Raw genomic sequence first — 16,557 nt, forward strand, 5'->3', positions numbered from 1 at the left:
ATAGGAAGTTCGATATGTGAAGTAATTCATTCTTGATAATAGTTTGTTGTGTGGAAGATGGCTTCGGACGAGAGGATGACAACCTTGTGGGGAGCATTGGTTGATTACAGATATCTAGCCAAGAATGGTTATGTATTCATCGGAAGTTGCTCGTAAAGTCAAGAACAAGCATAGTGTGAGTCTCGTGAAGCAATTATATTGCTGTCGACCCTTCCTATGATATCTAGTTCTCCTAATTAACAAGATGAAGCTTTATTGGGGCCCACAGATACATTACAAAATGGAATTTAATGCCCACATTGAGTCACTTGAGCACTCTTGTGATTGATTATATGAGTAGATGCCAAATATATTCCAATGGTGAACAGTTTGTGTAGTCATGTGCAATCCTAGCATTTAACCAAAATTGAGTGATTGACAATCTTCTCAGAGGCATTGAATCCAGTCCCTTGTAATTGTTCTTTTCTCGGCCTAAGGATTCCAATAAAATGTGTAATTATAATTTACTTCCGTCATTGTTCTTCATCTAGATTTGTTGATAAAAATTTTATGAATTGTCCAACATCCAATAAATTGCCAACACAACATATTAAGCTTCACTTAATCGATGTTGTACACCCTTGTAACAACTAATTCGTTAGACAGAGATAGCCTTCAAGAAATATGTTGAAGTAGTCAAGTTTAGTCGATCAAGCACTCTGTAATGTTTCCTTTAGGTAATTTAAGGGTTTTCAGTAAACTATAGTTGTCCCTTTTAAATTACTTCTAGAATATGCTAACAACCATTAAAATGACCTTAGGGGTCTTTCGTCAAACACATTGTAAACCATCATTCTTACAAACAATTAGCAATATTTCGTCAATAATTATAGCAGAGGTAGATTTTCAAACATTTGCATAACAATCTATTACTTGTAAGAAAGGAACAAATCCCAACTTATTTGGCAAAATCCATGGGTTGCATAGAAACATTGATTACAGGAACCTGATACTGGATCTGCAAAGTTCATCCTCTGTCTTAGCAGGGTTATTGCAGCAAATGTTACTCCAACTTTACTTAGCCCTTGTCCATTACAAGCACTCTCATCCAGCTACCAAGTAGATGGGACTCAGTTGCATATATCAAGTAATCTCACTGGTTCGTTCCAGTAACAATGCTCCTCAGGCTTTTTGCTGCTACAGGATTAATTCCCAAACTCCCGACCACCATTTCAGTCCTTAAGTCGATTGATGCCATAGTATGTTTCAGTGATAATGCTCCAACAATCTACCAGCTTGGACCTGTTGAAGAACATAACTAGTGTTAGTCTTCATAATTGTATTTGTCAAAAGAAAGAAAAAGAAAAATTTTATTGACTTATTAAAGCATGGTTTTCATGCTTGGGTCATTGCTCAATAGGTCAAAGCCTCCATTGTAGGCTTCTAGGTTTATGTCTTGAGTCATTGTCATTATCATTATATTCTAGACCCTTCTTGGGCTCATTATGTCAAAGAAAGAAATTTATTTCATGTATTTTAACATGTAAACTCCACCATCAAGTCGGCCTCAAGCAGCTGTCAAGTCGGTCTCCTTGAAGGGTCACGTCCTCACACGATAAGAGCATATATGTACAAGAACTATTCAACCTATTGTAGAGGTGATGTAAGTGATCTGTAAATCGCATGAAGACAAAGTAGAGAAAAGGTGTCTAACCAAAGTCTTTTATCATCACAATGAAGGAGTTATTATAGCGAAGGAAGGAGAGATCTAGAGAGTCTAGATTCTGCCTCAAGTCAAAAGAGTCTTAGTTGTCTCAATCTGATTTGAATCTACTAGTGGAAGAGTTTGACTGGGTTTTCCCCTTCATAGGGGTTTTGTCTTGGCTGAGTGCCTACATCTTGTGTTCTCTTGTTTCCTTTGAAGTTTTGGCAATTGTCTTGATGATGAAAAATGTAATCACAAAGAAGAAGAAGTAATAACTAATCACAAGAAATTGTCAAGTAAAAGAGAAATCATATTAATAAGAAGCCCTAACTATGTTGCCCTAGATTTCTCAACAGCACCAGCGAAGACTACTTGGCCCTCCTAAGAGAATACCTTTCTAATGTGTTGAGCCTCAACCCACGAGCTACACCAGGCAAATCAGCCCTTAGACTGGCCTCTCCCAAATGACCTCTACAACAGGAAATTAGAATTCATTCCCACCAAATAAATATCCTGCGATTTTGACTGGCTAATCCACTGGCTATGGAGGGCATAACATACAACACGATCCAGACTTCCTTTTCTCCAAGCAAACACTAAACTCAGCCACCTATGTGTTAGTTTATGTAGCTCGGACAGGTGTTCGAGTCTCAGATTGTGTCTATGAGGCTAGGGAACACATTTTCTCCAATACCCAACAAAGTTTCGGAAGAAAAGGCCTTGATTAGAATTAATTAGCCAGTTAAGTACTTTTTCTAAGTCTAATTTAGGGAAATGGCTTAATTAATCAGTATTAATTGGGGTAAATTGATTTTCTTCTAGAGACTTCCAAAAAAGTCATGAGAAGGGGTCAAGATGATCTTAGCCATCGATTGAGATTAGGTCATGGTCATTGATTCAACAACGAGAGATTATAAGAGGAGATTGATGGGCATTTGTAGAACAAATCGAGACACAGAATTGCAGTGATAGCAAGGGCGTATAGGCAACGCAGGGGCATCAGCAGAGAGAGATCAGCAGTAGTTGGAGATGAGATTAGCAGAGAGATTCTTCACAACGATTTCTAGTGACAACGGGAGATCGATTTTTTTGTTGAGAGAGCCCGATTTTCTAGTGATGTGAATAGCTCTAGGCAGGGGTGCAAATTTCCCTTTGTTGCAGTGTGAATTTCTTAGAGAGTTCGAAGTGTCAGAGAAAGATCAATTTGCAAGAGAGATCGATTTGCACAAGAGGATTGATTTGCCAATGGAGGTTAAATTTCCAAAGGGAGGCCAAGTTGTTCCTTAGTAGTGTGAGGGTTGTTGGAAAATCAAGGCAACTGTAGATTAATGTTGATTCTCCTTAGCTTAATAATTACTTGTGAAGTTTATTGTCTTCTTATTAATTATTTTGGTTCTCTTTCATCCAGCAGTTATTAACAATGTAGATACAAGAGACAAGACACCAAATGTAGGTTCAATTGTAAACTTTGGATGTTTCCGCAATTTAGACTTACTGCAAGACCCATGTAGACTTATTATACCTCTCAGAATTGCTGTGATTTTCTCTGCTCCCACACTGAAGCTCTCAGACCCTTGTGATCTTTCTACAACCACACTGAAGCTCTCAGACCCTTGTGATCTTTCTGCAACCTTTTCTGACCTCCTGTAATCTCTCTGTAGTTTTGGACCTTGCAACTTGACTACACCTTCAGATCTGTAACCTTGACTGCACCTTCGAACCTATTATCTTGACTACGTCTTCGGACATGTTATCATGTTTGCACCTTCGGACCTGTAACCTAACTATAATCTCAAACTGAACAGACTTTAAGATTAGGACAGACTTCTTGTGTTGATCTTCTTATTCTTCCTGTCCTTCGTTCTCTTCTTCTTGTTTAACTTAATTGTAGATGTTATATTCCCAAAGGGATCTGAGTAGGCTCCAATATATATTAGATTTGTGTGACGAGTAGACATGTTTAAGAAGCCAACATGATCAAGCTTAGGCTGACATGTGCAGAGGTTTGTATACTAACTTGTAGAGTCTATTTCAATTTGACTTTGTAGAGCTTCTTTATGTCTTTCCTTTTAGTTGACTTGTAGCTAGAGGCCGACTCAACAATATACCAAAAATGATTTTGACTTATGACAAACCTAAAGGCATGCAATGGATGCCTTGACCTATCAAGCATGAAACCCATGCTTCATAAATAAATTACTAATTTTCTTGTCTTCTTTACATCGTATATACATAAGAACTTAAAGACATTTATGAAGACCGAACCTCGTTACTTTTCCAACACTCCCTCTTAACTAGGGAGGTATTCATAATGACTCAATAGGTCCATCTCAAATTGAAATATTCTCTTAAGAAGGGATCCAGATTGATAAGCATCACTCATCATAGCCAGCATTTTCACATTACCCAAGGCCTTGATAGGTACACTCTATCTCTCACAAGATCAGAGCACAATGCTGTGAGGCATTCCATAGGACACCAAACTACGTCATCAAGGTACATACTCCACCTAAGATACCGGCGTAATCCTACCACCAGACCATTGTTATCCATGTGACTTAGGATCGTCATCCTAATCTGTCACATTACAAGACTCAAGAATGTTTGTTCAGATGCTTACCTAATCCAACATTACCTAGGACATCAGTCTTACTTCATCAAAGTATCTAACACACGGAGAACCAAACAAGTCATCATTCTCCCTATCTGTGATGCATGTACTAGACTTACGGTTATCAGTCCTGGTCTAGTAAATGACACAAGGAGAACCAGTGTCGAACCATACTCCCTCTCAATCAGGGAGGACATCCCTATTCTCTTTGTAATCAGAGAATAGATCCTACTCCTATTCAAGGAGACTTCTTTTACTCCCTCTCAAACCTAGAGGAGATTCCAACTTCGAAGTCATCGCCACAAGTCCTCTACCTTGTCTTTCACAACAACACCAGGCATAAGTTCTTTGTAGCTTACATGGCTCCCTCTTTCCCCCGCATCTTATTGTAAAAAGCATGCTTCCCTTCATGGTATCACGGATCATGAAGCCATCTTCTCATGATAGATTCAGGTCATCCATCATATACATCACTTTCCTCCAGATTTTAACTTCTTCTCGAAATTGATCTCCCTTCTAGACCTTCGGTTATCTTCTTATATTACTACCTTCCAAATCCCAAGATGAGCACAACTTGATCTTTATAGATGCCAGGTACCAGATGTTGAGATTTTCCCTCAATATACAAACAGTTGAACTTATCTTATCTGTCATCTTGTACCCCTACAACATTTTTCCAGGTAGCAAAAATAATATATTAACAAGATAACCTACAATAAATATGAACATCAGACTTACCTCACCATGACAATATTCTTCAACAAAGCATCAACTTCCTCATGGTCCATCTTCATATGAGTCTACTTTTATGCATCAGAGTACCCAAAGATCCAACTTGATTACCAAGTTATCATTTTTCCTTCAATGAACTTTGATATCAACAATTCCCACAAGGTCTTTACAGTTCCCTCCATTCATCATGTTCTTCATGGCATCAGATCAGCATATCTTTCTCATTTACTTTCTTCATTATGTACCTGCAATATTCATCGACAAGTACCACCAAGCAAAATACACAAGTACAAGAGCATGATTATCATTTTGACAGTCTAGGGATTCCATGAAATCTTAGAAAGGGAGAACTTCTAGGGTTTTAAGATCCAAACCCTAAATCTCTTGATATTTCCTATTGAAACATCAACCCTAGGGTTTGAATCTCAAATCTAGTTCTACCCTCACTAGGGTTTTCCATTCACCCTAGACTACCTACAAACCCTAAAAACCAAAAGCTAGGGTTTCTTATGAGGGAACAAACAGATTAGGGTTAGGGTTTCTCTCTAGACTAGGGTTTCCAAGTTCCAACCAAGGGTTTTACAAAATCTTAGATATCAACAACCTTCAACAAGATGAAGACTGCAAACCCTAGAACCAAACATGTCCAAAAAATCCTAATATGATTCATGTTAGACCCTATATGCATAAAACAATTAAACGTACCTTATAGACAAGGAGTACATACCTTAATTCTCCATGACCACTGGAAGTTGTTGCAAAGCCTTCATCTCAATCCAAGGTAGTGTTACTTCTATGATTCTTCTAAGAGAAAAACAAGATGCTCAGCTTCTTCCTCTTTTTACTAGTTTTGATGAGAGAAAACAAATTGTCTATGCAAGTCTTCATGCTAGATCATTATCTAAACTCTTATGTATGATGCACCAGTCATCATTCTTAATAGAAGAGGTCCTTGACATCTTCCTTCTGCTTCTTTGAGGGTTCTTCATCTTCAATTATTAAAGCTTCAGACCTTTCCTTCCTTTTATTGTTCTTCAGATTCTTAGGACAATTTGCTTTGATGTGTCCATATTCATGACAGCCAAAGCACTGAACTTTGGACATGTCCCTAAATTTGTTTTTCTTTTTCTTGTCAAAGACCTATGTTGCACAAAACTTCAAAGAACCCGACGTTTCGGGCCGTACCGTACTTGAAACTCTAAAACTTGGCTGAAACTCGAACGAAATGTAATCATCTATTAGAGTTAATATAGACTTGTTTTTCTTTTAAATTATCATCTATGGGTCTTATTCCCTTTTTTCTTGCAAGATAATGTGTTATTCACTTATATATATATATATATATGACGTTTTGACTGACGTTTCAACCGACGTTTCCATTTTAGGGAGGTGACGTTTCTAAACATACCCGTTTCGGAAACTCCAAAACGTTTCGGCATTTCATGCAACTTAGTCAAAGACTTTCTTTGATTTAGCTGCAAAGGCTTGAGTGACTTCATCGGTAGGTTGGGATTTGCCTCTAGCCTTTATTCTGGATTCTTCTATTGAACATTGAGCCCATAATTCTTCAAATGATGGAGGTTCTTTTCTTGCACAAATGTTGCTTGCAAAGCCATCCCATTCCTTAGGTAGAGCATTAATTTCTACTGTAATTAATTTTGAATCAAATATTTTCTCACCAACTTCTTGAAGTTGGTCTTTGATTTTTGATAGCTTCATGAAAAAGGTAGATATGGTATCTTCTGCAAACATTTTTTATTGGTATAATTGAGTCCTTAAGGCAATCGTGTGACCTGTTGTGTTGACTGAGTATAATTTTACCAAAGTCTCATATACTTCTTTGGATGTGGATAGTTATGACACAAATGTAATGAGTGTTGATTTTTTGTAGCATCGGATGTGCTCTAGCCATGAAATTTGGTGGAGAGGCTAAGGCACATGAGATCTCCAAGACCTAGAAATCGTTTGGGGAAATTCCACCAGGATGGAGAGATATTAAAATAATTAATATCTTTAATGGGGTTTCTAAGTCTAAACTTAGGAAAATTAAAATATTAATGTGTATTAATATAAAATGGGAGAGAAAGTTCTAAATAACGAGGATCAAGCCAAATCTAATCTTAGCCGTTGATTAGGGACTTAATCTCGGTCGTTGAATCGTCAACAGGAAAAGTATAAGAGGAGGATTGAGGGTTAGTTGGAGACACACCAAGTTGATCAGTCAATTCAATTTTCTAGGGCAGGGTTCGCTGAGAAATCAAGTTAGTGATATGTTGCAATGAGGGGCAGTTCGGCAAAAGGCTGAGAATACATAGCAGAGAGGTAGAGATAGTGCTCGAGAGACAATGCAGAGGCAGCCAGAGCTGACGCAGAGGTTTGGAGGGCCAGCGCTGGTGACGCAGGAGGCCGAGAAACTGACGCAGGCAGAAGCAGAAGCTAGCAGAGCTGACGCTGGGCAGAAAGAGCTGCACTGTGGTTTTTTCGTATGGCAAACTGAGAGCTGAGAGGCAGACACAGAGCCAGAGAGGGTGACGCAGTCCCTGGAGGGTGACGCAGTTCTAGAGAGGAGAAGCTTGGAGCAGTTTTCGCTGTCCAGCTGAGGAATAGTTGAAGTCACTGTGGGAATCATCATCTGGTTGTTGATCAACTGGAATATCTGTCTTCGGAGTAAGGTACTTCTGCCAAGGAAAATCTCTGAAGGGTGAGCCATTTCTGGCACCCTAGTTGTATTCAAAAACTGCATAATAATAAAACCCTCATATTCGTTGCACCGGTTTTCCCGCATTGGGTTTTCTCAGGGACAATTGTCCAAAAATAATGGTGTCCCTTGTGTTGTCTCAGTTATTTCAGTTGCTGATTTGTATATGTGTGAAGGTTGCATTTGTGTTTATTTCGGTATTTATATTAATAAATAACTTGTTAATGGAAAGAACAAGTAGGAGATAATAAACCAGATAATGCAGTAGGGATTTCTGATGTGTCAAACTTAGAAATTTCCACAATGAGGTGGTCTTTAATAAACTCAAAGAGAATTCTTTGAGCTTTGACTTCACCTTTTTCATACATTGCAACCTCTTTTTCATCCTCTGAATCTAGAACAGGGGCCTTTCCAACAACATACATCATGACTTCATTCTCTCTAAGGGCTAAGTCAATTCTCTTTTCCATGCCTTGAAGTTGGTTGCTCCTAATTTATTGCTTTCTTTGCACGGTAAGCCATTAGATTAGAAACAAGGTGTTGGAGGTGAACTGCTATTTGAGGAATACCTTCTACAACAATGATTTTTCTTAACTTGCTACAAAGATGGACTTCTTTTTGCTCTCTAGATGTGGTGTCCCTTCTTCACCTTAGCTTTGATACCATGTTGCAAAATCAAGGCAAGTGTAGATTAATGTTGATTCTCCTTAGCTTAATAATTAGTTGTTAAGTTTATTGTCTTCTTATTAATTATTTTAGTTCTCTTTCATCAAGCAATTATTAACAATGTATATACAAGAGACAAGACAACAAAGGTAGGTTCCACGTCAGTGCAAAACCCCACTTCTTGGGGAAAACCCAAAACAATCTCCTTCTTATAGAATTAGATCAAAATGAAACTTCTATGACCCAATGATCAAGTCAACCAACTAGCTACAAGTCAACACAAGATGTTACCTCTTGTCTACAACTAAGCATTACATGCAATCCTTCTTCAATAGTAAACCTTGGATGTTTCTGCAATTTAGACTTACTACAAGACTCCTGTAGACTTATTATACCTCTCGGACTTCCTGTGATTTTCTTTGCAACCACACTGAATCTCTCGGACCCCTGTGATCTTTCTGCGACCTTTTCGAACCTCATGTGATCTCTCTGTAGTTTCGGACCTTACAACTTGCCTACACCTTTGGATCTGTAGCCTTGACTGCACCTTTGGATTTGTAACCTTGACTACACCTTCGGACCTGTTATCTTGACTACACCTTCAAACCTGTTATCCTGTATGCACCTTCAAACCCGTAACCTAACTATAATCTCGAGCTGAACGGACATTAAGATTAGGAGAGACTTCTTGTATTTGATCCGCTTATTCTCCCTGTCCTTCGTTCTCTTCTTCTTGTTTAACTTAACTATAGATGTTATATTCCCAAAGAGATCCGATTAGGCTCCAATATATATTAGATTTGTGTGACGAGTAGATGTGTTTAAGGAGTCGACATGATCAAGATTAGATTGACATGTGCAAAGGTTTGTATTCCGACTTGTAGAGTCTATTTCAGCCTGACTTTGTAGAGCTTCTTTATGTCTTTCCCTTTAGTTGACTTGTAGCTAGAGGCTGACTCAACAATATACCAAAAATGATTTTGACTTATGACAAACCTAAAGGCATGCAATGGATGCCTTGACTTATCAAGCATGAAACATGTGCTTCATAAATAAATGACTAAATTTCTTTTCTTCTTTACATCACATATACATAATGACTTAAAGACATTTATGAAGACCAAACCTAGTTACTTTTCCAACAAGGGCCACAGGTGTGAGCTAGAACCTAGAGGGAGGCCGGATTGCTCAAAGGAGGCCAAGTTGGTTCCCAGAGGTGATATCGACTTGCAGAAGTGATCAAAATATTTTTCCGGAGGTTTGCTAAATTTTGGCAAATGATTTTGTAATTTTCTTCAGCACTGATTTGTTGAAGAATAATAAAATAACTCATCTGCATGGAATTCTAACAAATTGAATTTTTTCATGCATTTTTCAGCCATTTTCTAAGGTTGTTGTCATTCTTGATTTGTTGTTATATGCTACTCCAACCATCAAAATTTGTTGTAAATTTATCCTTAATTTGCTCTTAAATCTAGCCTTTACTCCATGTAATTTTATACATTTTTAACGGCTAAATTTGCTTATGTTATAAACTTTAATTTCTCTACAATTTACTGCCCCAACACCCTAGTTCATACAACGTTGAGAATTTATTGATTTGGTGTGTTCAGTGTTGAAAATTGTAGCGAGAGAAGGTCTTTTGGCTCGTGCCTTAGCCAGAAAGACCGAGCTTGTCTTTCCTTTGACCATGGACGAGTTCATGGAGATGGAGATTTCATGCGAGGTGTTGAAGGGTCAGTTATGTGGACCTTCAAGTGGCAGTTCGAGTTTGGAATAGGACGAGTTGGGAGCTTCAGTTTTGATTGAGGCAAGGACGAGTTATAACTCCAAGTTATGATTGGAGAGAGTTCATTTCGAACTCAGTTAACTTGTCAATCACAACTGTTGTTCTAAATTTGTTAATTGCCTAATTTTGGCATGGATTGAGCCTATAAAAGAAGGACAAAGGCACAGATTTATTCATTCTTGTATGCACGAGTTTGTGTGTGTGAGAGCCTTGTTGTGAGAGTGTATCTAGGAGGAGCCTATGCGCAGCATTGAATAGAGTGACTTTCTTGTGGAGATCAGCGCTAAGAAATAGGTGTTGAATTTTCTAAGTCTATCCGTTAGAAAATTAATCTGTATTCTATTGGTTTATTTCTTCTACTTGTAAATTTTGAACAAGTTATTTAAAACATTTAAATACTGAAATAAACACAATACAGCACAACATCTACAGATCATCAGTTGAAAGAAAACAAACACACAAGTGACACCGTTATTTTTGGACAAATGTCCGCGGAAAAACCCAATGCGGGAAAACCGGTGCAGCCATTATGAGGGTTTATTATTATGCAGTATTCCCTTGAGTACAACTGGTTGCCTAACCGACTCACCCAAAAAATAAAAATTACATGACAGCAATACCTCTCTATTCAGAAACAGGTATTCAAAAAACCTGTTCCACAAAACCCTCTCCAGCGTCTCTGAAGCTCTGCATTGGCCCTTCTGGCCTCTGCGTCAGCCTCCTGCTACCCTGCGTCAGCCTCAAACCTCTCTGCGTCAGCCCTCTTAGGCATTGCGCAACCTCTGGGACCCTCTGTGTCACTCCTGCGGCCTCTGCATGGATGACACAGTCCTTTTGGCCTCTGTGTTGTCTCTGTTGGGCTCTGTGTGGCCTGAACTCTCTGATGCCTCTCGCTCTCTGCTTTTGCACTAGTCTCTTGGCATTTTCTCTGCCTCTCTGCCCAGTACTCACTGCCCCTCGCTGCTGATCATTGATTCGACTTTGCTTAGCAACCCCGCTCTAGCAAATCAAATGACTGATCACTCTGGTGTGTTCTCCAACTGACCCTCAAGGCTCCTCTTATACTTTTCTCGTTGGTCCTTCAACGGCCGAGATTAAATCTCTAATCAACGACTAAGATTAGACTTAGCTTGATCCAAGACTTTTGGAACCTTCTAGCCCAGTTTTATATTAATACCCATTAATATTTTATTTTTCCTAAGTTTAGACTTAGGAACTCCATTAAAAATATTAATTATCTTAATATCTCACAAACCGGGTACAATCTATCCAAACCATTTCTGGGTCTTGGAGATCTCATGTGCTTTAGCCTCTCCACCAATTTTCATGGCTAGAGCATATCCGATGCTACCCCAAATCAACACTCCCTCTTAGCGAGGACTTTGCTCTAGTAATACTCTTCACTGAGCATCACTCTGATTATATGGCACCGATACATGTGTTGATGCTAGGCCTCCCCGCCCAACATCCTCTGCACTGCTGCATCCTGTATTGCTACCCATGGCCCTACCACTGCCACTGTTGCATCCGTGCTGCTGCTGGTCCATCCTCCCAACACTTCATCTGCATCGCATCCCCCTCTCATCATGTTGCATCGTGCTATTGCACTGCAACTCAGTTACTGAGAAGTAAGTAACTGATCCACCCAACTGCTGACATCCCTGTCAGGCTAGAAACACTCTTGATGCTGAAGCTCTCTCTACCGCTAACAAGTGCTCCCTCTACTGACCTCTGCACTGCTGCAACAACTCCCTGCATCTCGCACCGTTGCACACCTCTCTGTGCCATCCTGCACCGTTGCAACACTCTCGTGCCTCTCACACTGTTGCAGCCTGCTAGCCTCGCGTTGTTCGGGGACTCCTGCATTGTAGCACTCTCTGCCGCTTCATACACATCCGTCTCTACCGACATCCACCAGTCCTGCTACTCCTCTTCGGGGCTCCCATAGCAAAGTATAATCCAAGAGGTTGGGTACCTCAGGGACCCTGCCCCTTATCGCCTGTAGTCCTCCTGACTACAGCTCAATGTCTCCCCACTTCTTCTCTAGTGGCACATGAGCACTCATGGCACAATCGTCATCCTCCTCGACTTCTTTCTCCGCCTTCGCTGGCACTGCCTTAGAGTCAGACACCTCTCCCTTGTTCTTCTTCCTCAGACACTGGTTCGCATAATGACCCAATTCCCCACAGTGGAAGCACTTGACCTTGGAGAGGTCCTTCTTCTTCCTCTTCTCCTGCTTTCCCGCAGATGCCAGAGCTGCATCCTCTTCCTCTTCTTTCTTGATCTGGACTCCTTTACTGCTACCTCCCGTCTTGGTCAGCCATCGGATCTCTTCTTGGCGTAGAGCCACCCACAATTCTTCCCAATCTGGAAGATTTGCCCTGCCCAGTATGCTCTGGACAAATGTCTCCCACTCCTCGAAAACTACATTTAGTGCGGTTCTTACCATCAACTCCTCATCCAGCGTGGCCCCTATGGAAATCAATTGGTCCCGAATCTCCTTCAACCGATTGAGGAAGAGATCTATCTGCTCTCCCTTCTGCATCTGGTATGACCGTAGCTGATTCTCAAGTAGCATCTTCCTCTGCACGGAAGTATGTTGGTACAACGTCTTCAAGGTATCCCACATTTCCTTTGTCGACTCCTTCTCGAAAATATGTTGGACCACATGATCCTTGACCCCATCAAGGATGATGCATTTTGCCTTTGCCATTGCCTCCTCGTACCTTTCATTAGCTACCAGGTCAACTGGGATAGCCATTACTCTCAAGGCAAAGCCCTTGATGTGATGTCTGTCTAGAATGGACACGATCTTGGCCTTCTAGACCACAAAGTTGGACGCTCCGTCCAACCTATCCTAATCCCTCAGCCCATTCACGGCCATCTCTCTGCTCTTCTCTGTCGACTCCTCCGAGTCTCTCTACTTCCTGCCTGGAAGTTCTCGGTTCGACTCCTGTTGAGTCTCTCTACTTCCCGTCTAGAAGTTCTCGGTTTGACTCCTCCGAGTCTCTCTACTTCTCGTCTGGAAGTTCTCTTCTGGACTCCCTCTGAGTCCCGATTTCCCTCCTGGAAATCCTTCTGCCAATCGTCAAGTTGCCCCTCTTCGATCGTCTGTGCAACTGCAACAGTGATCCAAATTCCTTGGCTAGAAATCCACCTCGGCAGCAACTCCCTCTACCTTGGTTTTGCCCTATTAGGTATTGTTCTGACCACAGTACCCCACCAGCTTCGTTCCTGGAAACTGCCTGCAACTTCCTTCACCCCAGCGACTGAAGGATTGAGCCTTTGGGCTCTGCGCAATCTAGGCACCGGCAAAATAGCTCCCTCAACCAACTACGTCAGCCCTCCTGGCCTTTGCGTGGCTCTGCGTGAGCCTGTTTCTGCCCTCCTCAGCCTCTGCGTTGGCCTCTCTCAGGCCTGGACTGATGACGCAGTCCCTCTGTGTCAACCCTTCCTCTGTCGCTTTCTGCAAGGATCAGCTCTGTCACTCGGGACAGCTGAATCTGCTGCAAATGCTCTGCTCAGTTGATGCCTTCAGCTTTCCTATGATCTGCAACCACACTTTGATACCATGTTGAATTTTCTAAGTCTATCCGTTAGAAAATTAATCTATATTCTACTGGTTTATTTCTTCTACTTGTAAATTTTGAACAAGTTATTTAAAACATTTAAATACCGAAATAAACACAATACAGTCACAACATCTACATATCATCAGTTGAAAGAAAACAAACACACAAGTGACACCGTTATTTTTGGACAAATGTCCCCGGAAAAACCCAATGCGGGAAAATCAGTGCAGTTATTATGAGGGTTTACTATTATGCGGTATTTCCTTGAGTACAACTGGGTGCCTAACCGGCTCACCTGACAGAGAAAAAAATACACAGCAGCAATACCTCTCTATTTGGAAACAAGTATTCAGAAAACCTATCCCACGAAACCCTCTCCAGCATCTCTGAATCTTTGTGTTGGCCCTTCTGGCCTCTGCATCAGCCTCCTGCTGCCCTGCGTCAGCCTCAAACCTCTCTACGTCAGCCCTCTGAGGCACTGCATAGCCTCTGGGACCCTTTGCGTCACTCCTGCAGCCTCTGCGTGGATGACACAGTCCCTTTGGCCTCTGCATTGTCTCTGCTGGGCTCTGTGTGGCCTCAACTCGCTGCTACCTCTCGCACTCTGCTACTGCATTGGTCTCTTGGCACTGTCTCTGCCTCTCTGCCCATTACTCACTGCCCCTCGCTGCTGATCATTAATTCGAATTTGCTTAAAAATCCCGCTCTAGCAAATCGAATGACTAATCACTCTGGTGTGTTCTCCAACTGACCCTCAAGCCTCCTCTTCTACTTTTCTCGTTGGTCCTTCAACAGCCAAGATTGAATCTCTAATCAATGGCTAAGATTAGATTTCGCTTAATCCATGACTTTTGGAACCTTCTAACCCAGTTTTATATTAATACCCAATAATATTTTATTTTTCCTAAATTTAGACTTAGGAACTCCATTAAAAATATTAATTATTTTAATATCTCCCAAACTGGGTACAATCTATCCAATCTGAGTCTTGGAGATCTCATGTGCTTTAGCCTCTCCACCAATTTTCATGGCTAGAGCACATCTGATGCTACCCCAAATCAACACTCCCTCTTAGCAAGGATAGTGCTCTAGGAATACTCTTCAATGAGCATCACTCTGATTATATGGCACAAGTACCTATGTTGATGCTAGGCCTCCCCGCCAAACATCCTCTGCACTGTTGCATCCTGTACTGCTGCCCATGGCCCTGCCACTGGCACTGCTGCATCCTTGTTGTTGCTGGTCCATCCTCCCAACACTGCATCTGCATTGCATCCCCCTCTCATCATGTTGCATCGTGCTATTGCATACTGCTACTGCACTGCAACTCAGTTACTGAGAAGTAAGTAACTGATCCACCCAACTTCTGACATCCCTGTCAGGCTAAAAACACTCTCGATGTTGAAGCTCTCTCTGTCGCTAACAAGTGCTCCCTCTACTAACCTCTGCGTTGCTGCAACAACTCCCTGCATCTCGCACCGTTGCACACCTCTCTGTGCCATCCTGCACCGTTGCAACACTCCCGTGCCTCTCGCACTGTTGCAGCCTGCTAGCCTCACGCTGTCCGGGGACTCCTGCACTGTAGCACTCTCTGTCGCTTCATCCGCATCCGTCTCTACCGACATCCGCCAGTCCTGCTACTCCTCTTCGGGGCTCTTGTAGCAAGGTATAATCCAAGAGGTTGGGTACCTCAAGGATCCTGCCCCTCATCGCCTGTAGTCTTCTTGACTACAGCTCAATGTCTCCCCACTTCTTCTCTAGTGGCACGTGAGCACTCATGGCACAATCGACATCCTCCTCGACTTCTTTCTTCTCCTTCGCTAGCACTGCCTTAGAATCAGACGCCTCTCCCTTGTTCTTCCTCCGACATTGTTTCGCATAATGACCCAGTTCCCCACAGTGGAAGCACTTGACCTTGGAGAGGTCCTTCTTCTTCCTATTCTCCTGCTTTCTCGCAGATGCCAGAGTTGCATCCTCTTCCTCTTCTTTCTTGATCTGGACTCCTTTGCTACTACCTCCCGTCTTGGTCAGCCGTCGGATCTCTTCTTGACGAAGAGTCGCCCACAATTCTTCCCAATCTGGAAGATTCGCCCTACCCAGTATGCTCTGGACAAATGTCTCCCAGTCCTCGGAGACTACGGTTAGTGCAGTTCTTACCATCAACTCCTGATCCGGCGTGGCCCCTATGGAAATCAATTGGTCCCGAATCTCCTTCAACCGACCAAGGAAGAGATCTATCTGCTCTCCCTTCTGCATCTGGTATGACCGTAGTTGATTCTCAAGTAGCATCTTCCTCTGCACAGAAGTATGCTGGTACAACATCTTCAAGGTATCCCACATTTCCTTTGCTGTCTCCTTCTCGGCAATATGTTGGACCACATGATCCTTGACCCCATCAAGGATGATGCATTTTGCCTTGGCCATTGCCTCCTCGTACCTTTCATTAGCTACCGGGTCAACTAGGATAGCCATTACTCTCAAGGCGAAGCCCTTGATGCGATGTCTATCTAGAATGGATAGGATCCTGGCCTTCCAGACCACAAAGTTGGACGCTCCGTCCAGCCTATCCTGATCCCTCAACCCATTCACAGCCATCTCTCTGCTCTTCTCTGTCGACTCCTTCGAGTCTCTCTACTTCTTGCCTAGAAGTTCTCAGTTCGACTCCTGCTGAGTCTCTCTACTTCCCGTTTGGAAGTTCTCGATTCGACTCCTCTGAGTCTCTCTACTACCCGTCTGGAAGTTCACTTCTGGACTCCCTCTGAGTCCTAATTTCCCTCCTGGAAATCCTTCTACCAACCATCAAGT

General features: G+C 41.9%; 1 protein-coding gene across 5 annotated transcripts in view; it reads right to left on the bottom strand.

Moving 5' to 3' along the window:
• Nucleotides 1-16,557, bottom strand: part of LOC149205964 (uncharacterized) — an 86,289-nt gene that overhangs the window by 24,286 nt on the left and 45,446 nt on the right. For 3 of the 5 annotated variants that reach the window (XM_089395238.1, XM_089395234.1, XM_089395235.1), the window contains one exon: nt 1,156-1,281. The exons of the other annotated variants lie outside the window; for them this stretch is intronic. The gene's annotated coding sequence lies outside the window, so the exon portion shown is untranslated. Of the gene's footprint in view, nt 1-1,155; nt 1,282-16,557 lie in introns of those variants that run through there. 5 annotated transcript variants of the gene reach the window in all.

Source organism: Pinus tabuliformis, chromosome 1_2 (assembly GCF_031772625.1).
Source record: "Pinus tabuliformis cultivar Carrire ecotype Pingquan chromosome 1_2, CPIR1, whole genome shotgun sequence".
In the NCBI taxonomy this organism is placed as follows: Eukaryota; Viridiplantae; Streptophyta; class Pinopsida; order Pinales; family Pinaceae; genus Pinus; species Pinus tabuliformis.